The 25,360-nt window shown below is 40.0% G+C and overlaps 1 protein-coding gene across 7 annotated transcripts in view; it reads left to right on the top strand.

The window, feature by feature from the left end:
• Positions 1–25,360, top strand: part of RALYL (RALY RNA binding protein like) — a 566,823-nt gene that overhangs the window by 159,291 nt on the left and 382,172 nt on the right. The gene's annotated exons all lie outside the window — the stretch shown is intronic.

Genomic DNA, 25,360 nt, shown 5'->3' with positions numbered 1-25,360 from the left:
CCTATGACCCAGCTCATGGGATGATTTGCGAACTTTTTCATTGGTGACATGGTCAAAATAGGAGATGCCCAAGATTTTATAGAACTATCTCATCTCTGCTACCTGTTTTTTCCATTCATGTTCTGCTGTAAAGGTCCAATGCATGAGATTAAGACGATCTCTTAAAAAATGGATAACTCTTCAGTTTTAGAAAAGATCCATTGATTGATTTTAGTCTCTTCTAGAGTTTTAGGGAGTAATAATATGGGTGTCTTCACCAATTATAAATACAATTCTTCAGACATCACTCATGTGAAATGTTTTTCTTTTACCAGTGAGTAACTCCAGTGGTACTGCTAATATGAGAAAAGACACTTTGGGTACATCTACACTGCACGGCTATTTCAAAATAAGCTATTCCGGAACAGTTATTCCAAAATAGCTTATTTTGAAATAGCGCATCTATACTGTAGGGAAGCCCCAAAATTAATCCGACACAGGCTTCCCTAATGTAGACATGCTATCTCAATTTATAGCCCCAGGGGGCACTGGGGAGGATAAATTAGAATGGCCCTGGTGAGAGACTATTTCAAAATAGCAGCAGTGGAGCATCTACGTATACCTTATTTTGAAATAGCTATTTTGGAATAGGCATTATTCTTTGTAGAATGAGGTTTACAGATTTCTGAATAAAATGTCAAAATTATTTCGAAATAATGGAATGGCTGTGTAGACACTCACATTGTTATTTTTAAATAACACTAATTATTGTGAAATAACGGTGCAGTGTAGATGCACCCTTTGTGTGATTGAAAGCCTGATAGACAGCTGATACAGGCCCTGACCCTTTAAGGATATGTGAGATCTTGAAGAGCAAGCCATTGTTTTTTCTGTGGAGGAAGAAAACTCACCTCTTTTTCTGTGGCATAACCTCCCTATGAAGAACATAGTTACAGCTGAAGCTTAAGGGACCACTAGCTCATTTAACAACATGTAGAAATCTCTTTGAGGAGACTTTGAGGATTTTACCCAATTCCTCTCCCAGAGGCAGTCCTATGGAAAGGGCCAATAGACTATTATGTCAGTGAGGAGCACAAAGCTGGGCTTTGCTTTAAGTACATATAGATAAGTACTGTCACATTTTGGTAGTTTTACCCAAAGCAATTCATGAAAAATAAATCCCTATGGATCCTTCTCCTACCCAAGCAAACAGTCTCAGCATTCAAGAAATTAAAATAATAGATAGAAAATAGAACATTGTTATTATGGCACAGTTTCAAACAGAAGGATTTTAGGGGCTCATTTCTATCCTGAGCATTCATCACAGTCTGGAATTTCAGCAAGCATTCATGGTTAGCTTCTCCTCCGTCTAACTAACTTTAATTAACTGGGTAAGGACATATGAAGTCAACAGTGATACACTAAACTGAAACCTAAAACGCACACACACACACACACACACAAAACAAAAACAAAACACACACACAAAAACTTATGTAGATCTTAGAGTTCTCTGCTGTTTGGCCACAAGAGATTTTTGTTTCTGTTTCTCAAAAGTAACATGGAAGTTTTTCAGTTTCACTGAATATTGCTTGCATGAACTTGCAACGAATAAGCCACAGTACTTCAGTTTTCTGTTGTTTTTTTCCTGATGTAGAATCTGAAATATTTAGAGATTGAGTGCTTCAGTTGGGGTATGTTTAGAAGCTGTCAGGCAATGGGTAAACAAAATGGCCCTTTCCTCTTCCCCCACTACCGCCATTATCAAGACCACAAAATAGGGATTTCACATTTTATTCTTGTTTGTCTTCTCAACTGGTAGCTGTTTCCTTCTGCTGCTGCTTCTGTGTCTGGGTGAAAAAATGCAGAGCTAGCCTTCCCTGTTTTGAAACCTCTTCTGTGGCTATGAATCAGAGATATGACTCAGACATTCCCATTTACACTGACCACTCTCTCCTGAGACACCTGGTACAAGGTGGTTGCATTTTAAATCATCGTGTTAATCATTACTGAAATTGATAAGCAGGAAAGCTTGGTTTAAATACTTGATTTTAAGCTTGCTTTTCATTTACATTTTTAATAACCTTCCTAAAGACACATCCATTGTCACTGACCAATAACCATTGGAACATATTTATTAGCGGTGCAAAAATAGTCTTTTCACCCTCTAGTAAAATAGTTTTTCCTAATATCCAATCTAGACCCCCTCCCTTACTGCTCCTCATTCTATCATCTGTCACCACTGGGAACAGTCTCTCTCCATCCTCTCTGGAACCCCCCTTGAGGTAATTAAAGCTGCTATCAAATCCCACCTCAATTTTCTCTTCTGTAGACTAAATAAGACCAAATCCCTCAGTCTCTCCTTGTAAGTCATGTGCTCCAGCCCCCTAATCATTTTTGTTGCCCTCTGCTGGACCTTCTCCAATATATCCACATATTTTCTGTAACAGGGGATCCTGAATTGGATGCAATACTCCAGATTTGGCCTCACCAGTGCTGAATAAAGGGGAATAATCACATCTCTAGATCTGCTGGAAATGCTCCTCCTAATGCACCCTAATATGCCATTAGCCTTCTTGGCTACAAGGGCACACTGTTGATTCATATCTAGCTTCTCATCCACTTTAATCCCCCAGGTCTTTTTCTTCTAAACCACTACTTAGCCAGTTGGTCCCCAGCCTGTAGCAGTGCTTGGGATTCTTGCATCCCAATTGCAGGACTCTGCACTTGTCTGTGTTGAACATCATCAGATTTCTTTTGGCCCAATCTTCCAATTTATCTAGGTTACTCTGGACCCTATCTCTACTCTCCAACATATCTACCTCTCCCCCTAGCTTAGTGTCATCTGCGAACTTGCTGAGGGTGCAATCCATCCCCTCATCCAGATCATTAATAAATATGTTGAACACAACCAGCACCAGAACTGACCCCTTGGACACTCCACTTGACACCTATCACCAACGAGACATCAAGCCATTGGTCACTACCCATTGAGCCCAACAGTCAAACAGTTTTCTGTCCACTTTACAGTTCATATATGCAATACATGCTTTCTTAACTTGCTATCAAGAATACTATGGAAAACCATATCAAAAGCTTTGTAAAGTCAAGGTATATCATGTCCACCACCTTCCCCATATCCACAGAGCCAGTTACCTTGTGATAGATGGCAATCAGGTTAGTCAAGCATGACTTGCCCTTGGTGAATTCATGTTGACAATTCTTGATCACTTTCTTCTCTTCGAAGTGATCCCAAATGGATTCCTTGAGGATCCCCTCCATGTTTTTTCCGGGGACTGTAGTGAGGCTGATGGGTCTATAGTTCTCTGCATTGTCCTTCTTCCCTTTTTTGAAGATGGGCACAACATTTGCCTTTTTTCAGTTATCTGGGACCTCCCTGATCACTATGAGTTTTCAAAGTTAACGACTAATGGCTCTACAAGCACCTCAGCCAACTCCCTCAGCACCCTCAGATGAATTAGATCTGGCCTCATGGATTTGTGCATGTCCAACTTTTCTAAATATTTCTTAGCCTGTTCTTTCTCCACTGAGGGCTAGCCATCTCTTTCCCATACAGTGTTGCCTAGTGCAGTAGTCTCGGGGTTGACCTTGTCTGTGAAGATAAAGGCAGAAAAAGCATTGAGTGCTTCAGCTTTTCCCACATCATCTTTCACTAGGTTACTTCCCTCATCCAATAAGGGTCCCACACCTTCCCTAACTACTTTCCTATTGATAACATGCTTGTGGAAACCTTTCTTGTTACCGAGCTTCAGGGGGTAGCAGAGTTAGTCTGTTACATAAAAAACAACAAATGCTCTGGTAGCACTTTATAGACTAATAAAACATGTAGATGGTATCATGAGCTTTCGTGGGCACGGCCTGAAAGCTCATGATACCATCTACATGTTTCGTTCGTCTATAAAGTGCTACCAGAGTATTTGTTGTTTTTTTCTTGTTACCCTTCACATCCCTCGTTAGCTGCAATTCCAATTGCACTTTGGCCTTTCTGTGTCCCAATGTATACAAAAATCTCTAACTAAATTCTATCATTAAATACCTCCTTTCAAAAAAAAAAAAAAAAAAAGGGAAAATAAAGCCTGGTTAGTGAAAGGTGATAGTCCTTACCAAGGCCAGCTTATAATTTTCGGAGTGTTTCATGCCAGCAATTCTTGTGTTTTTGGCAACCTAGAAAATCGTTCTGCCTGGCCTGATTCATCTTATCAGAAAAAATCTGTACATAAGACTTCACATGTGCAATTTCGAGTGGATTAGTTTAGCATTATAAAAGTTAGGTTTGTGGGGCAGGTGGACAATATGAGGTTTATCATGAAAACCTAGCATCACGTTTTTACTATGCACAGCCAAGTATTGTGTTTTGTCTTTTACCATATGGCTCTTACCATTATGATCTTTATAGTTTTGACCATATGTCAGAATCACTTTTAATTTAACAATCTTTCCAGACCTATTTATAACAACAAATCTGAAAACAATTCAGTTGACCATCATTTAAATCTATTCAGGTTTCATCTACATATTGTAAATTGATTCCAGTAACATGTTCAAAAGGGGCTGGTCAATTACCACATGAGTTGGAATATCATACCCTTTTAACTCTCTTACAGAACAGTTGATAACAAATAATAGAAAGTTTTGACTGAAAGAGAATGTGTATTAAGGGATTTTTTTTTTTCATAGCACAAAAACTTATCTGATATCTCCCTTTGCAAATTTTATCTACAGCATTATCTCTCTACTGTGAAACAGAAAGGAAGTATTTATCTTTTGTCCTGCCTCCTTAGATGACTGTTTCATCTGCTACCTACAGTGATTCTATCTAAAGGGAGAAAATAAAATGAAAAGAATTCACAGAAGTGTATAATGATGATGTGACTATCTTTTTCTCCAATTAAAAGGAACTGTAGCTTTTCAAAAGAATAATAAAGATATTCTACAATAAAGTTAGCCTGTTAAAATAATTCATGCTGAGTGAGTAGAATATACCAACCAATACTGAAGCATTTGTGCCAGGGACATAGCCTTTTAGACGTCTGCACAAAGATGACTACCAAAAAAACAAACAAAAAAAAAACCTTAATGTAATTCTGTTTTCCCACTTTGAGTCAAAACGCTTGATTAGTGTCTGAGGAACATATAACTAACAGAGGTCAGAATCCTGAGATTCTGAACTAAAGCTAGCTATGTTTTTACAACAAAAATAGAAGGATGTGAACCTGTGGTTCATTGCATTTTAGCTACTAGACACCCAAAAGCTGGGGAAAGTTTTATTTTAAATATTGAAACCTTTTGAGGCTATTTGTCCCTGAGGGTGCATCTACACAGCATCCAAAACTCAAAATAAGATATACAATTTGCGCTACGCAAATTGTGTATCTTATCTGGAATCTATTTTGAAATAGCTTATTTTGAAATTTGGCACGTCTACACAGTGCCAAATTTTGAAATAACACACTATTTCGAGTCATCCCTTATCCCTTGTGCAACAAGGTTTACTAGGATGGTGAAATAGCACGCTTGTTATTTTGAAAAATATTTCAAAATAATGGGTGGCTTGTGTAGACATAGGATAGCTATTTTGGGGTACCTCTGGGGTACGTTCATGCATATAAACGTACCCTGAGTATTCTCCCTCATTATGACAAAATCTTCTACCAGAGAAGTTCCAGCTGTTTCTTCCTTTGTCACTACGGGTATGTCTACACTACCCCGCTAGTTCGAACTAGCGGGGTAATGTAGGCATACCGCACTTGCAAATGAAGCCCGGAATTTGAATTTCCCGGGCTTCATTTGCATAAGCCGGCCGGGTCCATTTTTAAATGCCGGCTTGTTCAAACCCCGTGCCGCGCGGCTACACGCGGCACGGGCTAGATAGTTCGAACTAGCAAGCCATTCCGAACTATCTGTACACCTCGTTCCACGAGGCGTTCCACGAGGCGTATAGATAGTTCGGAATGGCTTGCTAGTTCGAACTATCTAGCCCGTGCCGCGTGTAGCCGCGTGGCACGGGGTTCGAACAAGCCGGCATTTAAAAATGGCGCCGGCTGGCTTATGCAAATGAAGCCCGGGAAATTCAAATCCCGGGCTTCATTTGCAAGTGCGGTATGCCTACATTACCCCGCTAGTTCGAACTAGCGGGGTAGTGTAGACATACCCTACTTTAGCTAGATGTTCTCAGCCAGCAAAGGAGTGGTGTTCTTAAAACATCTTGAAACCTGAGAGAGAAAGTGGTCTTGGTTGCACTATAGATACACTTTTTTTCTTACCGTTTTTAGATGTGTGTGTGTGTGTGTGTGTTGTGTTATGTCTTGGAATATTCAGCATTACTCCATGTACAACAGACATTTTGGATGAAATCAGAATTCCAGTGAAGACAATGGCAAAACTCCCACTAACTGCAATGGGAGCAGGAGTTTTTCAGCTGAAATGTTTGTCAGTTAAATAATGCAAATTCAGCTCAACCTAAACATTTTGCTAACTAGTGTCTATGTTGACTAATGTGTGAGGTGGACATCATAAGCCAGGGGAAGCAAAGCTTCCTCTAACCTAGGCTCCTCTCCCTTGAACCAAGCAGGGGCTCAATTCTGGTTGAAAAACAACAGGTGTCTGAGGCTGGTGGGTGGCTTGGTCTGGGACCAACAGATGACCTGGGCAGCCACCGTGGGACTTGGTCTCCAACCCACCTCCTCTACTAGCTACCTAGCCCCAGCCCCTGAGTGTTTGCTGATTTGAATGAAACTGATCTGTGTGCAGATGGAAGTGTGGAGGGCGGGATTGGACTCAGACCTGAGTCAAATCCTGGACTTAGTTTTCTCTTCTCCAGACATGCATAACTCTTCTGCCAGGTAGGGCCAGCAGCAGCCAGAGATGGATTCAATATCTAAGGGTTCCTTTTCATCCATCCCACACAGTAGCTTGGGAAATTCAAACACCCTCCTGGGTGCCTCTAAGAGGCAATGCTACCCCACTCGCAAGCACAGAGTCTGAGCATAGAAAAGAAGCTTTTAATGAAAGAGGGAGAGAAGTAATATGGCATTAGCCTGGGAAAATATCACAAACAGTGTTCATAACCAAACCACGAGTAAACGTCCCAAGTGGATTGAGCAATGTCCTTTGCCTCTCAGGCTCACAAATCCAGAAATGTAAGTATCCCATTCACATGCCCAACCTTTCTCCATACCCCACTCGCAGTTGCTGCCGTTGGTCAGGGTAGACCAGAGCTCAGAGGTGATTTTCAGAGCTACCCTGCCAGCCACCCTGCTGGCTATCTGCTGCCACTCCCACCAACCGCCCGCCAGCAACGTGCTCCTGCCACCCGTCTTGCTGGCTGCCTGCTGCAGATGGGTTTGGATCCAGGCCAAACCTAGTGTTTTCAGCTTCTTTGTGATTTCAGCTCTTGACCTACAGTGCAGGCCAGAAGAAAATAGACCTCTTATGGAGTCTGTTTTAGTTCTATTATTAGAACAGGTGTCGGGGGGAGAGAAACAGGTTGAACCAGTCTTAGGGTTTATGCCTAGAGTGTATGTAGCCTGTTGGTTGAGAGCAGAGATGAGCTAAGCTCTGCTATGCTCCCCTGCTCCAATCCAATCCACTTGAGTCTGGAAGGGAAAGGCTTGTCCATCCAATATTCTTTACAATCACTGCAAGCACTGGTGTCATATTTTACAATTCCTGCATTTAGGGTTAACATGGTTGTGACCCCACACAAACCGGTGGTAAAATTAGTCATAACAGGCAAAATACCATTCTAACACTTGAGCATCCATCAGGCCTAGAGCACTGGCTGAACTGGATTTACATAAGACCACACAGGATTTCTTTCCCATTCCGGCATGAACTGTATTTACATAACAACAGTTGACTACCTTACAAGGCTAAACAACTGAATGAGCATAACCAGACCTAGGACTCTTGTCGCCTTCCAGCTCGCCCAAACAGCTGAGTTCTGGTGGCCCTGGGGCAGCAGAGCCCAGGAGCAGTGGAGCCTGGTGGCCCTGGGGATTAGGAGTCTGGCAGCCTTGGAGTAGTGGAGCCCCAGCAACTCCAGGGCAGGCAGGAGCCAATAGCCCAGTGGCTGGGGAGCCTGGCGATTTTCTGACAGATCCCTGGAGAGCCTGGAGTCTGTCAGAAGAGAAGCCAACCTTCCTTAGTCTGGCAAACTCCCTCCTTCAGATTCCAGGGGTGCCAGAACAGGGAGATCCAACCTGTAGTAAACCAAATGCACAAAACATATTAGCACCTAAGTAGTACAGACTAATAATGAAATAGAACACTTACATCGTCAGCTATATTAACTGTGTAGTTAACTGTCTCATCCCCATAATGTATCTTGGGTTAGAAAACAGACAAGTCATTGATTGTTAGGAGTATGCAAAGATTCTTTACTGAGGTTATGAGAATGAGGGAGCCTTAATTATTCTCCTTGACTTTTGTAATCATTGCTACTTAATGTTGCTACATATGGTTTATCTATGTCATAGCTTGGACTAAGTGGACATGGAATAGAGAATGCTCACACACTATAATCCCCTGAATTACATCTCACACAAGTGTTTCCAGTGGTTGTCAAGAAAATGATAGCATAAGGTTCTGACAAACATCCCCCTCATCCCCTTCTTTCTTTCCCCACAGGAAAGGGGTTGGATGAGTAACATGAAAGACATGAGATAGGTGGTAAAAAAATTAAAAATAAATTAATATTAAAAGTCTTCTTTGATAAAAAACACCAACCCAATAAAATCAGAATAAATACCCAGCTTTTTAAGCAGGTTTTTGAATGAAAAAATCGAACTAGCTTTGATTTAACACATATGCATAAGGAGACAAAAATAAAGCTACAGATTCTGTTTCACTTCAGTTGTTAACTGTGCAAACTTAGTTGTTTTTTCTTTAATTATGGAATGTGTGTCTCTGTGTGTGTGGTAGCAAAGATTTTCAAAAGTGACTAGTAACTGTCACGTGTAAGATGTCTAAGTGGAGACCACTGATTTTTAGAGGATTGGTGATCAGCAATTTTAAACACTCAGCAAAAATTTGGCCTTACCATTTTGAATCAAAGATCCTTGAAGTCAAAGGAAAAACTCACTCAACTGGGTTGATTTTGGATCAGATCTTAAGGATATTTAGAAGATCTTTCCTATCACAGCTGTTAGTCTGTGGCATATACTAATCATCAAAAGCAGCAATAGAATCTGCCATCTTGAATGCACTGAAGGAGTTAAAACAGCATTTAGAAAGAAGAAAAATCCTCTCAAAGTATTATCACTGTACATAGACATGGATTGGCCATATGCTTTTTTCTGGTCCAAAATATAACCAAATAATATGATTGGTGAAATCAAAGGCTTTATTACTAATAATTGGGCTCCTACATTCTTTTTATTCTCCTTGGGAGATTAGATTCTCATTTGTAATAACATCATGCAGTGCACAAAATAACAGATTAATTATCTAATTTTTCCTGCTTAAATTAGCCATAAATTGGTATCAGTAGCAAATGAGTATTAAGGAAAAATGAGATAGAGCTGAAGAGTTTTAGAGACTGAAAATACCTTACAAAGCTCTGTTAGTAAGATTCAAAGGATTCTCTGCTATTTCACAATTTAGCACTTCAAAAGAAGTTTTCAATTTGCAAAGCTCCATATGTAATATATACAGATGCATAGAGAAAATACATTAATTAGGCAGATCACTCTGAGATGGGTTGAAATATCAACATTTGCAAGTTAAATTCAATATCTCTGTGAACAAATTTGAAGAATGATTCAGAATTTGCATATCATGCCCGTAGTGAATAATTAAAAGCTGGGATAAAGTTAACCTAAAATAAAATTTTATGTATTTATCAGGTGAAATGTCCTTTCATTTTTACTTCAAAACTTATGGGCATTTCCTGGATTCTAGGGTCAAATAGCCAATTAAATGAGAACAGATTAAAGTTGTAGTTAATGAGTCAAAACTAGGACTACTAACTATGCAATGTTTACTTCGTATATACATCTCTACTTCACATGATGCTAACCCATAAAATATGTAAGGAATTTAATATTAAAAACAATGATCTCATATATTATTTCAAGGCATTTTTCATTTACTTTTTAATCAAGTTAATAATGCCTTATTTTGCATTTTTCATGGTATTTAAGAGATTGGTTGAGTTGTAATTTTTTTTTAACATTTGTTATGTTCTCTGTAGGCTGTTGTATTTGGATGCAGTGTAAATTATACTGGTAATTTAGCTAATTAGTTAATCATTGCTTGTTATGTGGCATGGGATTTAGAACTCTGAGATCCTAATCTGCCATATTTCCACACAGGATGTGATTTAAATGTCTGAGCCTCAATTTACCCCTCTATAAAATGTGTGTGATAGTGAGACTTTATTCAGTGATTGTAAATTCTGTTGTGGGCCTTTAGAGGAAATAAGCCTTATACAATAATCAGCACCAAGTGGAATCCCTAATAGGTGCATTTTTATAAATAGATTATGCTGTATTGCTATAGTACATTTTTTATTTTAAAATGGGATAATTTTTAGCTGGTACATTGTCTCATCTTCCTAGGTATTGGTATTTATCATCCTTAGAGTGATCACAAATAACGTTATCAGAATCTAGATAGGATTTCTATATTCTTGACTTCCCCTCTTCCACAGCCCTGTCCCTTCCCCTTCCCTTGCCATCCTTTCTCCCGCCCCCTACTCCACTGCTTTCTACCCTCTCCCCAAGCATGCTACATCCTCACTCCTCCTCCTCTCTCCTGAGCTCTGAATGCTGCCAAATAGGAGTTTCACGGCACATGGGAGTTACAGGGGGAGGAGGAGAGTGGGCAGAGGGAGGAGCTTGGCTGAGCACCCACTATTTTTCCCCATGCGTGCCCCAGCCCTGGAGCACCCTGTGTGCCATGTTAATGCCTGGAACAGCAATGTGGTCCCACCCTTGCAGAATAGGAGCTGCTGATACTGGGTAAGTGTGGGACAGGCTTACTCTGCAGCCCCACATGAAATTTCATGTTGCACACTCCTTTTGTTAGTTGCATAATATGCTTAAAAAGATGCCATAGGTACATCAAAGGGCTATTGCAGGAGAATTGCAACAGTGCCCCACTACTACTTCTGCCACTAAGTAACCAGTACCAAGTATGTAGGCTTGTGATGGGGGTGTATGTGAAAGGGGGCAACTGCCCTGTGACTCACTAATTCTAAAGGGCCCAGAACCCCAGGCCCTTGAAATGGCTACTGGAGTACACAGAGTGTTCTTTAAGCACTCTGGGCTGGGAGGGAGAGGCTGGAGTGGTGTTCTCCAGGTGGCATTGAGGGCAGGCTTCCCCTTTCCTGCCTCTTTCTCCCAAGGCCTCGTCCCTTTCAGGATCAGGGAACCGTCCCTTCATTGTCCTGGGGTCGGGCTTGGCTGTTCGCTCCTCTTTGAGTATGTCTCAAAGCATGCAAGCACTTGTGTATAAAAGGTTCAGGAGCCAGTCACATGGATGAGGAAGAATTATTTGACAATGGACTGTAAAACTAGACTGTTGGCAATCTTGTAGTAGTTCTTTGGGAGACAGATTAGTGGGCACAGTATAGGTTAAATGGGCCTGGATGTTAATACTATTTGTGTGGGATGTGTATATCAATATAGTTTTGTTTTTGTTTTATTTATATAAGGTGCTAAAGAAACTTAGCTTCCTACTTAGCAAGCGATGAAAATGCTATAACATTCTATTGAAAAAAACATTTCTTTAGGTGGCTTTCATTTTTAACATCAAGTTGAAATGGCAGTTTACTATGGTCCAAGTTAGCCAAAGTCTGCAAAGTACAATGGTGCTTTTCTACACCTTTACTAGTGTAACCCAGAGGCACTGAGAGGGAGAGTGAAGTTTGTGCTACAACCTTAGCTAAGACCCAGTTGGATTTTAGCTGCTGCGCTAGAGGCTCAAGGCTTGAGCCCCAAGGTTCCAGGTTCAATCTCGCCTGCCGGTAGCCTGGGCCCATCAGTATTACGGTAAGGAGAGGCTGTTTGACTATCATGCAGTTTTTAACTCTGCACGTACAATAAAAGCAATGCTACTAAGGAGTGGAAAATGGTAAGTACTAACAGTCAACAAAATTATTTCAGTGGGTTTTAGAGGCAATTGTACTTGGTTACTCATTGAAAGAAGGAACTCCTGCTTTGCAAATAGGTTGTTAGTGAAAGAGTTGAAAATTTCATCAGCATGCAACCACTTACAAAGAGACAAAGTAGAGCGCAATCAAGAAAGTGCTGGCATTAGCAATTCTCATCCCCTTGCAACGTGATTTTTTTTCTCTAATTTCCCAATAGGAAGGTAGGAAGAGACATGAATGATAGCTGTACTAGTATCACCAGTCTATATTTATTAACTTCACTCTAGCCTTTTGTTCATGTATTTTAATTTTAACTATCATAAAATGCCTTTTAATAAATTCACACAATGAATCTTGGCAGGGAAATTGCTGTCCATGAACTTTAGTATTTAGCTATTCAGGGATGTGGTTATGGCGAGTCCTTGATGTGTGTGGTAAGGGAGGGAGAAGAGAGAAAGGAACTGGGGAGAAGACTGCAGGGAGCCTCTTTCTGTGCTTTGTGGACTTGTGTGGTTCCTGTGCTCAGGGAAGCACAGAGGCTACCCTGACTTTACTTTCACAAGGATTCTGGCATTATAAAGAGGACATGAAAGGCATACGAGTCATTAATACCATAGTTCTACCACCTTGATCTCAGCCGATCTTCAGAGTACCTCAGATTGTGGGGAAGAGTGTGTGGGTGAATATGCTCCACCCAAGGAATGTCTCCTTGTGTTTTTTTAAGCAGTACAGCTCAGCACTACATACAGTAAAAGGCCGTGCAGTTATTTCTCTCTAGTTCCCCCCTCCCTCACACAGGCACACACACACACACACACACACACATTTTTTGAGTTTGAGGGACATCTTGAAACCCTTCAAGATGTTTATTAATTAAAACCTGATATGAAAGTCCAAATCCAAAGAGCTTCAGCACCTTTCCTTTTGCTACATCTAGGGAATGATAGCTCTTCGTCTGGGAATATGCCTCTACTCAGGGAGGCCCACCTATCTTCCTCATTGGACTTTAGTGACTGATAGGTTTGGTCCTTTGGCTGTTTGGTGTCTGGCATAGCTCTTTGTATGAGGGTATGGGAGAGACTGATCAGATTATTGCCTCTCTACAGTGAAGCATGCAGACTAGTCTAAATCTCTCCTTTGATATATTGGCTACAAAAACATTTTGTATGCCAACATCTGACAGGGAGTATGAGTAAGATATTTCTTCAGATCATCAGTTCTACCAAGTCTATGAATTCTATCAATGCAGAGGCCGGCTGGACCTATGAAGTCCTCTACATTTTTCAAAAAGACAAGACCATGTCTCTAGAGCAGAATTATTAAAACCAAAAAATATTTGTATCTTTTGAGGTACAAACGAGGTATGTCATTCCACTGAAATTACACCACCATTAAAGTGAACATTGTATGCTGTGATTTCCCTGCTCAGGCTTCATACACTAGTTTCTAAAAGATTCTACTTGGGATCACTTTAAAATGATTTCACTCCAAAATCCCTATAACAAGTAAGATGCAGAAAGAATGCAGTCTCCTTTGGCAGACTTTTGGGTATTCCCATATTCAGAGAGTGCCTGTTTTTACTGTGTGTAATATGCTGAAGGAACTAAAGTGGATAAGAAGAAACGCTTTAAGAGAAGTCTATTTTCATTTATTTATTTTTCTTTAAAACTATGAACAAATTGGTTGTTATAAACTCATGTCTTATCTCCCAGAAGCAATACTTGATGTAAAAGAAGCTGCCCAGGTATGTTCTGGCAATTACAAGTATTCCTGACCAATACCTTTGCTATTTTATTCCTTGGATACAAACCAACAGGCACGCAGAATGGTTCTGTGATCTGATTTTCCCTAGAAAGAGAAATAGGACCAAACCTCGGCACTTTAGGACTTGAGAAAATGTTGTTACAAAAGGGTTAGCACCATTATGATAACTCTTTTCCTATTTGCAGTATCCCTTTCTTACCCTAATTTATCTTTCCCTGCACTGGGTGGTTAATTTAGTCTGGTTCTCTGTTCAATCCATTATATTTTTGGATGTTCGTATTATAAGGTGTGAAGCCTTGAGCAAGTCTAGTAGCCTACCTCTGAATTTGTATTGGGCAGATGTGGGTTCCAAGGCTTCTTTCATTCAGAATGCCTTGTACAGTTCTCCATGGAAATTTCCAGTCTGTGTGTGTGGTTTTCATAGAACCCTCTGTCTCCCCCTCTCCACACACACACACACTGATTTTAGTATGTGAGAGCCTCAAAATTTTGAATGTCTTTATCCGTACAAAATTTTGAATGTCTTTATCTTTAACAATACTCTTGTGAGGTAAGGAAGAACAGATCTCCCCAATCTTAGAGATGGGGATGAAAATAAAGAATGAATAGAATAAGTTAACTGGCCTGAGGTGATATAGGAATTCCTTGATACAGCAGAGAATTAATTCAGGTCTCCAGAGCCCTTGGCAGGTACTGTATCCACTGTAATATCCTTCCTTTCAAGTGTGTGAAGTGGAATGTGTCAGTTTATCATACTGTACTGTACTTAAACTTTTAATAAACTTTAAATGAGCTGTGACAAAGATCAGCAGTAGGGCTTCCCAAGTTAACCTTAACACTGTAAAAGGTTACAGAAAGTGCTTTCCTGATTTATTTTGTATTGGACTCAGCAGCAAATACGTGTTTTTAAAAGTTAAAAAAAATAATCACCTCTTCCTCACCCATGAGCCTTCTTTATTAGCGCTATATTTCTGTGATTTCATTAGCACTGCCTGGGAGACTGTGTGGACAAGATCTTTTACCATCTTCAAAAGCAAGACTTATCCTCTACTTATTAAACTAGAGGTGGATTTTAATTCTAGAGCCCAAAGTATCTTATGAGTGGGACGAAAGAAAGTTTTACTTATGATTACATGTGAAGTAATTTTCTTAATGTATAAAGTATTTTTGTAAGATGGCTTCTGTTGGCTAGGGTAAAAAGATCATCCATAGACTGGTTCTATGTGATGTATTAATAAATACTAATATTAATACTTTAAAACAAAATTGTTTATTGTTATTTAAATTTCCAAAAGTTCGTTCTTTTGTCCCATTTCTAACTCCATCTCCCTTTCATATTTTAAATATAAATACTTCATTTTTTTCTTTCCATTTTGAATTGTAGTTCAGTCCATGGCACATTGTTTTTGCCAGGCAAAATCTACTACTTTTCCATTTTCTCTGGCACAAGTACTCAGTAGAAATCCTAGAGAAATCAACCAAATAACTGCTGTGCAGAAATGATTTGTTTGAAACATCAAAGTATACAACCTCACTTCTCTCAGTGAAATAGCTAATTATGATACACAATAGCTGATAGTGTCTAATATTCCACTCTACGTGAATAGTAGCAGCTTTGCCAGACAGGTGCTATAAAGCTAGTCTTGAGCTTAGTGTGTTTACTTGACTTTCATATTTTATTTTAATTGAATTGCAGCTTAGTATGGCAATTTTAAGGATCAATACTTCTTCACAGAGCCAGGAAGAATAAAAATCAATTTGAACACTTCAGATCCTTCATCAGGTATTACATCTTCAAATAGAGCCCTTTTCTCAGCAATAATCTGCATGATTCTGTTAGCAGCATCAGTCACTGACAAGAAGAAACTTGAACTGTTTCTTTTCCTGTTCATCAGGATCTTTCATTGTTACAGAGACTGATATTCCTTTTCATAAAGTTAGAAAAGATCCATAATGGCTTTTATGCCACAATTTTTGAAACTCTAGACTTCATTAAAACCCTCTTCAGCGTTTTCTCTTCTAGCTTCCTTGCTGCTTATGAATTATTCAAGGCAGATTTCACTTGTGGTAAATAGTTTGATTTGATGGTTTTTGTATCTGGATTTAGATGCAACAAGAAGTGTTAAATGTTCAGAATTTTAAGTGACTAGAATTGCAGAGGCCCAGCTATTAAGATGGAAGACATTTGCTGTTAGTGCTCAGGGGCTGCCATTGAGATTTCAGCTCAGTGCTATTTGTCATTCTGAAGTAGGTAGGCATTATGATGCCTGGAGTATAAATCAGCCTTTACATGGTGTCAAGTCCCGAAGCACTTTGAACATTCTAATCCACTTCTGAGTTAACAGAACATTTTTGGTTTTACAAGCTTTAAAGTTTCCTTTACTATTTAACCCTGTCAGTGTTTTATTAATCATTATTAGTTTTTGGATGTTTATGTATCTCATAACCAAATAAAATTCTCATTGCTTACTTGAAAGCTGCGGTGACACTGCGATACAAGCTTTGTTTTTGGTCTTCCACTGGAAATAGTTTTGATACAAGTAATCCTTTTTTTAACTTCTTTTCCTAAAGAAATCCAGGGGCAGTTGGAGAGCAGCAATTTCCAGTGACTGTCATTAGCATTGGCCTGTGGTCCAGCAGCCAGTTTTGGTTAATTGGAGGATAACAAACACTTTTAAATCCTTATTGTCTGTCAATTGGGTGGATATCATATAATCCAATTTGTGTGTGTATGTGTTTGCAGTTCCCAATTGGTCTTTTTTTGTTTGCAGTGATTAAATGATTGAACACCCAGAGGATGTGTATAATGTTGTACTAACTTCCACTGGATCCTTTTAACTTTATACAGCAATGGAATTGAAATCATGATCTCCTGAAGTAGTGAGATCTATTTAATTGAATCCTTTTTTGGCATTGGCTATTTACATTAAACGAATGCACTTTAAAGATTTAATAAAGGAAACAATTGGTTCTTGCTCAAAGTGCTCACAGTTTATTTTAGATGCATTGCAATGAGTTGAAGATAAACAACGTGAGCGAGTGGAAGGAGGGCAAGAAAATGGGTTTCAATGATAAGTATCAATGTTATGTTTAATTATAACCTAATTCAGTGTAAACTAATCAAATACTGGGCTGTGAATTGAGTTGCTCTTTGGGGGAACTGTGCAGAAAGAAATCTTCATTACCAGGATATTCAGCAGCTGCATCCCGGAGGCAGTAACTTGTCCCTCTATAGTGGGCGTAGTGGGTGAGTCCATAACAGAGGATCGTCCAGCCAGTTCTCACTCTGTTTTGCTTCTGTACTCCACGCTATGAAGATTGTGCATTCTGTGTGGTCTTTTTCTCCTAATCTCCCTCCCTCTTCCACCCTCCTCCACTCTGCACACAGCAACACACTCATGCTTTGAGCAGCAAAACTGAACTCTTACTTAGCAGGGGAGCCACTTTGGTCTGTGCCCCATTTTGCATTTATTATATTGTACCTGGGGCCATACAAGATAATTAAAATAACACAAAGCACATAATTTCCCCTGTGATTTCTGCATGAAGTTGGAATTGTGTAAAGAGACATCCTCTCTTTTCCAACTTTTCAGCCTATTTTGCCTTTAAATCTCCAATTGATGGAGAATTGTTTGTGTCCTGTAACCTTCACTGGTTAATCATTTATATCATGTGTCCATTATGAACTTTATTAACTTGTATTATGTCTTTGTTTGCTACTTTAAAGACTCTTCTAGCATCTTCCATCATTAAATATATTATGGACCTCTGAAACTTCTCATCAGTTAAATAAAATGAATTATTTTAGTCTGTCATTGTAAGACATGTTTCCCAGTCCACAGATCATTCCTACTGCTATTCTTTGATCCCTATCCAATATTTCAACATCCTTTTTAAAGTATAGAGACCTAAACTAAATACAGTATCGCTGAAGAAGTCTTACAAATGCTGCATACAAAAATAATATTGCCTGCTTCCTCCTATTTGTATAAACAGGATAATATCAAAGGAACCATGATAGCTCTTTTTTGTCACATCATCACCCTAGGAATTCATGATGCGTGGTTATCAACAATGAATCTTAAATCTTTTTTGGAGTCTGCTTTCTAGGATACAGTCCCTCATCCTGTAAGTCTGCCCTACCTATATACTTAGTTCCTTGACATGCAATTTTCTTCAGTTTAACTCTTTAAAAACACATAATTGTTTGCACTAAGTTTATTAAGGGATCCAGATTCCTTCATTTGTTCCCCATGCAACCAGTCTTTATATTCTTTGCAAATATCAGTAACTTTATATTTTCCTCCAAATCCACTGGTAAAATAATTGAATAGCACTGGGCCAAGTAGTAACCTCTGACTAACCCTACTAGAAACTGGATAATTTCCCACTGAGAATTATATTTTGGGATCTATTACCCATCTTTGAGTCATTTAATAACTAAGTACAATGTTAAGTTCAGATTAGCGGTGTCCAAAAAGTGGTACCATTGGTGGACCCCTCAAATAGTCAGTGAGCTATATGAGCCCACGGTGCCTAGGCACCAGGAATCTTCCTGACCTGGGACCCTGGCCCCACCTACTGTCCCTGGGTGATTTAAAAGGGTCTGAGGGCCCCCATTGCCACTACCAGCAGCAGAACTAGAGCAGCTTCCTGCCACTATCGCCATGCTGCTGCTTCCCCCATGGGGCCGCAGAAATCTGCCAAGTCTCTGTGAACTGTCCCCGCCCGACCACCCCCTGTAGACAATGTGAAGCTGTCTGTGGGCAGCAGCTCATGGAGACCCTTGGTTCCCCACACGGGTGCCTCAGCTAAGTGCTGCACAAATTCCTTCCCCTTACACCTCTGAACCCTCTACTCCCTCCTGCAGCTCCCTTGAGTCCCCATACTCTCTTCCAGAAATTGGGATCCTCACCCCCTCCTTCAGCCCAAGCCCAGATCCTGCACTCCCTCCCTCACCAAAATTGCCTCTTAGAGTCTTGGGGAAGGAGCTTAGGCAGAAGGGGGTGGCGGGGAGGAGCTTTGGTGGGGATCAGACCAAAGGTCCATCTATCCCAGAATCATGTGTTCTGAGTGTGGCCAATGCCACTCTCAGAAGGAAGTGAACAGAACAGGTAATCATCAAGCGATCCCTCCCCTGTCACCCATTCCCAGTTTCTGAGGGTATGTCTACACTACCCTCCTAATTTGAACTAGGAGGGTAATGTTGGCATACTGCACTTGCAAATGAAGCCCGGGATTTGAATTTCCCGGGCTTCATTTGCATAAGCCGGGTGCCACCATTTTTAAATCCCGGCTACTTTGAACCCCGTGCTGCACGGCTACACGCGGCACGGAGTAGCTAGTTTGGATTAGGCTTCCTAATCTGAACTAGCTGTACTCCTCCTGGGCTTCATTTGCTTGTGCGGTATGCCTACATTACCCTCCTAGTTCGAACATACCCTGACAGAGGCTAGTGACACCATCCCTGCCTATCCTTGCTAATAGCCATTATCTTTCCACTCAGTGAGATGGTCTTTAATTATTGCAGAGTCATGTTGGAAGCTCGTATTTACCCTGTCCATGTTGTACTTATTTGGCTAAACAAGAGAACTTTGTCCCTTAGAGCGTTGATCTGGCATCCTTGATAGCCCTGAATTTCTGAATGTGCACAGTGGTTCTTTCAAGATTATTAGTATTCTATAATATAACAAATGCTCAGATTAATTCATGGAGAAAGCTCAATGGATGTTTCTTGGGAGACTGTAGAAGGGCAGCTCTCATCTTAAAAGTGTGTTGTGTCTCACCGACTCTTGTTCATTGAGGCTGCATCTAGACCGGCATGATTTTGTGGAAATACTTTTAACAGAAAAGTTTTTTTGTTAAAAGTATTTCTGCAAAATCGCGCCTAGATTGGCAAGTGCCTTTGCGCAAAAGATTTGCTTTTGCACAAAAGCATCCATGGCCAGTCTAGATGCGATTTTGTGCAAGATAGCCCCGATTGACATTTTAGCCATCAGGGCTTTTTTGCTCAAAACAGTTCTTCCCTGTCTACACTGGCCCTCTTGCACAAGTATTCTTCAACAAGAAGGCTTTTTCCCAAGTGGGAGCGTGAAAGCATTTGTGCAAGAAGCACTGATTTTGTACATTACAAAGTCAGTGCTCTTGCGCAAATTCAAGCGACCAGTGTAGACAGCTGGCAAGTTTTTGCGCAAAAGCATTTGCTTTTGCGCAAAATCTTGCCAGTCTAGATGCACACTGAGTGTATTTAACAAGCAAGGGAAACGTGTCTTTTCCAAATGAAAGCTCCAACAAATCACCCTGGTTCTGAGAACCAAGATGTATGGTTTTCTTCTTAAATGTCATAAGATTGTTATACCTGAAATCCCATTTTACTCAGATGATGTCCTCAGTGACCACCAGATAACCCTACTTTCTTTGCTGGGTTTTTTCAGGTGTGTAAGAGTGTATAATTCTTCATATAATGCATGAGAAGGACTGGAATCCATCTAATTCCTTTGTAGCTGTCTTGGATCTTCTGTGCTAACAGGAGTAAACAGCAATAAAAGTTTATTTTCTCAGGGCCTATAACTCAGATTACAAACAGAGAACAGGTCTGTGGAGTACATATTAGCCATTTTTACCTACTCACTTTTCAATGAAATGCACTTTAAGTTATATACTTTTTTAGCCTGCATTATGGTAATAGAGCAATAATTGCCTTGAGTTTTGAGATATCTTAGACTGATAAATGTTAGAGATGTTTAGAGCAAATAAAACTGTCACTGGCCATGATCACTACTGAAAGCTGTGGAACATGTAAAAAATAATTAATCATTCAATTGCAGTGTTTTTGATATCATAATTCTCTGCATACCATACATGCTAACTCAGTCTTAATGTTTACTCATACACTTTGTACAAGTGCACATGTCTACACAAAGTGCAAAGCTGTGAAGAATCAAACCCTTGAGTCTGCTTGTGAGGACATTATCTGTTCTAAGTTGCAGCTTTATCTAAGATCCCACAGCTAGAAAGCTTGTAACTTGAGCTGTGCTTTAACATACATGATCTGTATTCTGTCTGGGGTGCAATTTTTTCTCAGAGGTTGTAGTACACTATAAATGTAGCAAAAGAGAGGGTGGGTCTTGATTTTGAAAGTTCTTTTTTTTTCCTAGAAGCATTGCCCACAGATTTTCTTCTTTTTGCTGCTACAAAATAGCATCCTATTCAGGACTAACCATGTGTAAATTTGGAAGCTGCCAGAGGAGTTGCCACCGCCCTGCATTTTTGAATGCTTAACATTCTGCAACCCACCAAAATATTGCGGTTTGAGCTCCTACTTCTTAAATGAGATTAGCTAGTTATAGCAATACAAAATGGATTTAAAGGGCTTTGTTTGTTTAAAATCTTTGGAAACAGTTTCTTTGAAAATGCTACAAAATAGTAATGACTTTTTCCATTTTAAAATGCTGGTATGGTTTTGAATAAAAGGATTAAGTTGACAGTAATTTTTAGGAGACATTTACAAAGGCTGAAAAACAAATAATGTTGCTGATGTACTGAATAGTTTTGCAACTGAACTGAAATTTGTTCTGCAATTAAATGTGATCAGTACAATGAAAAACTCATTTTGCATAGGCACTACACATACCAGTGTAGGTCCTGAGCCTACATTGAGAAATGTGAGCCTACCCCAGTGCCTGAACTTCCCATGTGATCCTTAGTGCAGAATTGAGGTCTCAATATTGTGGAGGCAAGGCTCCCTGAATGCCAGCCTATGAAAAGAACAGTCATAAAGAACCACTCAGGAGATATTCAAATGCCAGATTAACAGAGGTCCCACCGGTAGGTTTTCTGTTTTTACAGGTGATGCACATAAAAAATTATTCTGGGCATGGATGGAAAAATCTGCACAAGATTGGAAAAGATTAGAGGGAACATTGTGCACTGCACCATTTTAGGAAAATACATTGGCTCCAGTTGTCTCCTCCTTCCTCTATCTCCCTCCTCCCTTCAGAAACAACCAAAGACGCTGGAATTTTTCAGGGGCCTCCTTTAAAGACCTCTGCTTATTGAAGGGAGAATGGGGAAAAGGAGAGGATAACACAAATGCCACATTATTGAAGCTCAGTCAGCTCAACAGAATATCTGAAACGGTGGAACAGGAATTTGAAGCACACCACAGAAACTCTGATACTTAAGTAGGCTTGCCAGGTGTCTGCTTTGAACCAGATGGTCCAGTATTTGAGCTTTCTGTTCGGGAAAAAAATTGAGTAAATATAAATGAGAAAATATACATGTCAGAATTTTCGAAATAAGATGTCATGTCGATTGTGATGTAATATCAAGTGTGTCCAGTATTTTTGTTGAAACCATCTGGCAACCCTACACTTAAGATATCTGTTTAAGACTAACACCATTTACACCAATGTACAGCCTGTATTAATGGGATCCAAATCAGTCTTTTATCTCCCATTAAATTAATTCAAGCTAAGGGCAAAGTCCCTTTTCAATGCTGTGTATGAAACTCCTACAGATGTCTGTGGGAACTGTGTGCATGGTATGCTTGCACGTTTGAATTTTTAGTGGTTTTCTTAGAATTTTCCCTGTGTACTCATTTAACCATCTTTATCCTCTATTTTTTAATCATTTAGGGTCCTTTCGCATACCATAATTGGATTTAAATGTTTTTTTTTCCATTTTCTAAAGTGAGGGGTTGACATGAGTTTAATATCTTGTGCAATAATAGTTTTCCATATTAGAAAAATAGGAAGTATTTTTCTGCTTTTCATTTTAAATGAGATAATGGGTAAAAGGTTTTTCTTAACCAAACTATTTCTCCTGGAAGTATTTCTGTGCCTAGCTGTTGCTCAAATTAGCCCAATAACTTTTCTTGCCTAGTAAAGGTAATACATCAAAGGGCCGAAATCTTGCGTTGGACTGCACACCGGCAGACCTTTGTGCCACGCAGACACTCTTGTAGGATTGGAACCAAGTTTTTCATTGTCATAAGAAATAATGAGGATATTTCTGCCATGTGCCAGAGCTGTGTCACGGAATCACTTTTGCTGTGTGATTCTCAGGACCAGCCTCAGCCTAGATACCACTCAGAATTGACTTAAGTTCTCCCACTGGCTTAATGACCTTCATGGACCATATGCCTTTGGAAAATTGGCAAGAGAGCAGATCTCAGACATCTACCTTCCCTGCTCTGACATAAAAAAAAGATGGGTGTAGGCATGAAGGGAAGGAGTAATAAGAACAAGGTCCAGCTCCAGGAGAAAGCTTCCCTATTCAGCATAATTCTCTCCTGGGACCTGCAGCCACTCTGGACCTCACAAAAGAATAAGAATCTGGCCCAATGCATTCATATACTCCTTGGGAGGACACTCATCCCTGGTATACACCATTATTTCAAAATAACAAGCGGTGGAGAGTCCACACTACCAAGCACATTATTTTGAAATAACGGGCTGGTTATTTTGAAATAACTACTCTTGCTGTTTGGGGGAATAAGCTTATTTCAAAATAGCTATTTCAGACATTATTTCAAATAATTTCCTATGGCAGACATGCCCTCAAAGATTTGTCTTGCTTGCAGAATGAGGATGCATATTGCTACACCCTTGCTGGACAAGCTTACCTCCTTCTGCCTGTGTGGGGGTAGTTAGCTTGTGACTGGATATAGGAACTGAATCAATTATTGCCTACTTCCTGTCCCATTTGGGGCACAGTTCTTCACTCCCATGAGCACACTGATTGCATAATGCTGACAAGCAGAACCAAACCTGGGACTTCTGGAGCTTAGTGCATGAGCCTCTACAGCTTGAGCTACAAGACAGCTGGTGCTTAACTAAGGCTGTAAAGCAAACTCATCCTTCCTCAGAGAGAGAGAGACCATGGAACAGTGAACCACACCCAGTAGGTGTGCAGGTTACAATAGCACTATTTCTTGGCTCTTACACACAAGGGCTACGTCTACTCTGGCACCCTTTTCAAGAAATGCTTAAAACGGAACAGTTTTCCGTTATAAGTATTTCTGGAAAAAGCGTGTCTACATTGGCAGGATGCTTTTCCAGAAAAGCACTTTTCCCAGAAAAGCGTCTGTGGCCAATCTAGACGCGCTTTTCCGCAAAAAAAGCCCCGATCGTCAATTTCGCGATCGGGGATTTTTTGCAGAAAACACTACTGTGCTCTCTACACTGGCCCTTTTCTGGAACAGTTTTCTGGAAAAAGGACTTTTGCCCAAACGGGAGCAGCATAGTATTTCTGGAAAGGTGGCTGATTTCTTACAGTAGATTGTCAGTGTTTTTCTGGAAATTCAAGGGGCCAGTGTATACAGCTGGCAAGTTATTCCAGAAAAGCGGCTGATTTTCCGGAATAAGTGCCCAGTGTAGACACAGCCAAGGGCTATGTCTACACTTGCGGCTTCTTGCGTGAGTAATATGCAAATGAGGCTAAGCGTGGAATATGTCCGAGCCTCACTTGCATACCTAATGAGCCACCATTTTTTTTCAGAAGAGGCTCTTGCGCAAGAAGGAACATTTACACTGCCCCTTCTTGCACAAGAAAAACCCTCTTGCTCAATGCCGTTACACCTATTAATTTTCAGAAAGAATGGCATTGTGCAAGAGGGTTTTTCTTGCACAAGAAGAGGCAGTGTAGACGTTCCTTCTTGCGCAAGAGCTTCTTCTGAAAAAAATGGTGGCTCATTAGGTATGCAAATGAGGCTCGGTGATATTCCACGCTTAGCCTCATTTGCATATTACTCATGCAAGAAGCCACGAGTGTAGACATAGCCAAGGGGTGGGAGGAAACTGCTTATCTGTGTTGCTTCTGGGATTGGACAGGTCTGCTATAGGCACATTTAAGTCCAGTGCATATGATAATAACAAGCAGACATGAAGTATGTTGTACTGTTACATGCCTCTAGAAGTATTTGTTTACTGTTCTGATTAAAGAAAATTGCCACCACTGAATGTAAATCTGGAACAATGTCATGTCAGGTACAAAGGCTGCAGCCTTGGAGAAATCATTAGCAGGCTCAGGCTTGCTACATGACAAGAAAGTTTTCTAAAATTCTTCTGATGGCTGAGGCCTAAGCTTCCTCTTGGGGGTTAGTTGTAATGCAGTTTTATGGACTGTCAGTATGAAGGGAATATTTACATATTTTTATCGTATCCAACAGCTAGTAATTGGGTTTTTATCATTTGTGTTTTCTGTCTGGTTGAATTATAGTGTATCATGTTGTTCATAAGAAACTGCAGCATTGTCATGTTAACAAATAGACATCGGTGTTACCTCGAAGTGACTTATTTACTTGCTTGTAGTCTCTTGTGATAGAACTATGAAATTAATGAATGGAATTCAACCCACCCGGCTTAGTAAAAAGTGGCATTTCTATTTTTTATTGTTTTTCACATTCAAGTCAGAGTTTTCTTTTCAAAATTAGTGTGTTTTGTGCATCAACCTCATGTAATATGTGCATGTCACATTTTTCAGAAAAAATAGAATATTAGT

Source organism: Pelodiscus sinensis, chromosome 2 (assembly GCF_049634645.1).
Source record: "Pelodiscus sinensis isolate JC-2024 chromosome 2, ASM4963464v1, whole genome shotgun sequence".
NCBI lineage: Eukaryota > Metazoa > Chordata > Testudines > Trionychidae > Pelodiscus > Pelodiscus sinensis.
This window is presented reverse-complemented; position numbering and strand designations above follow the sequence as displayed.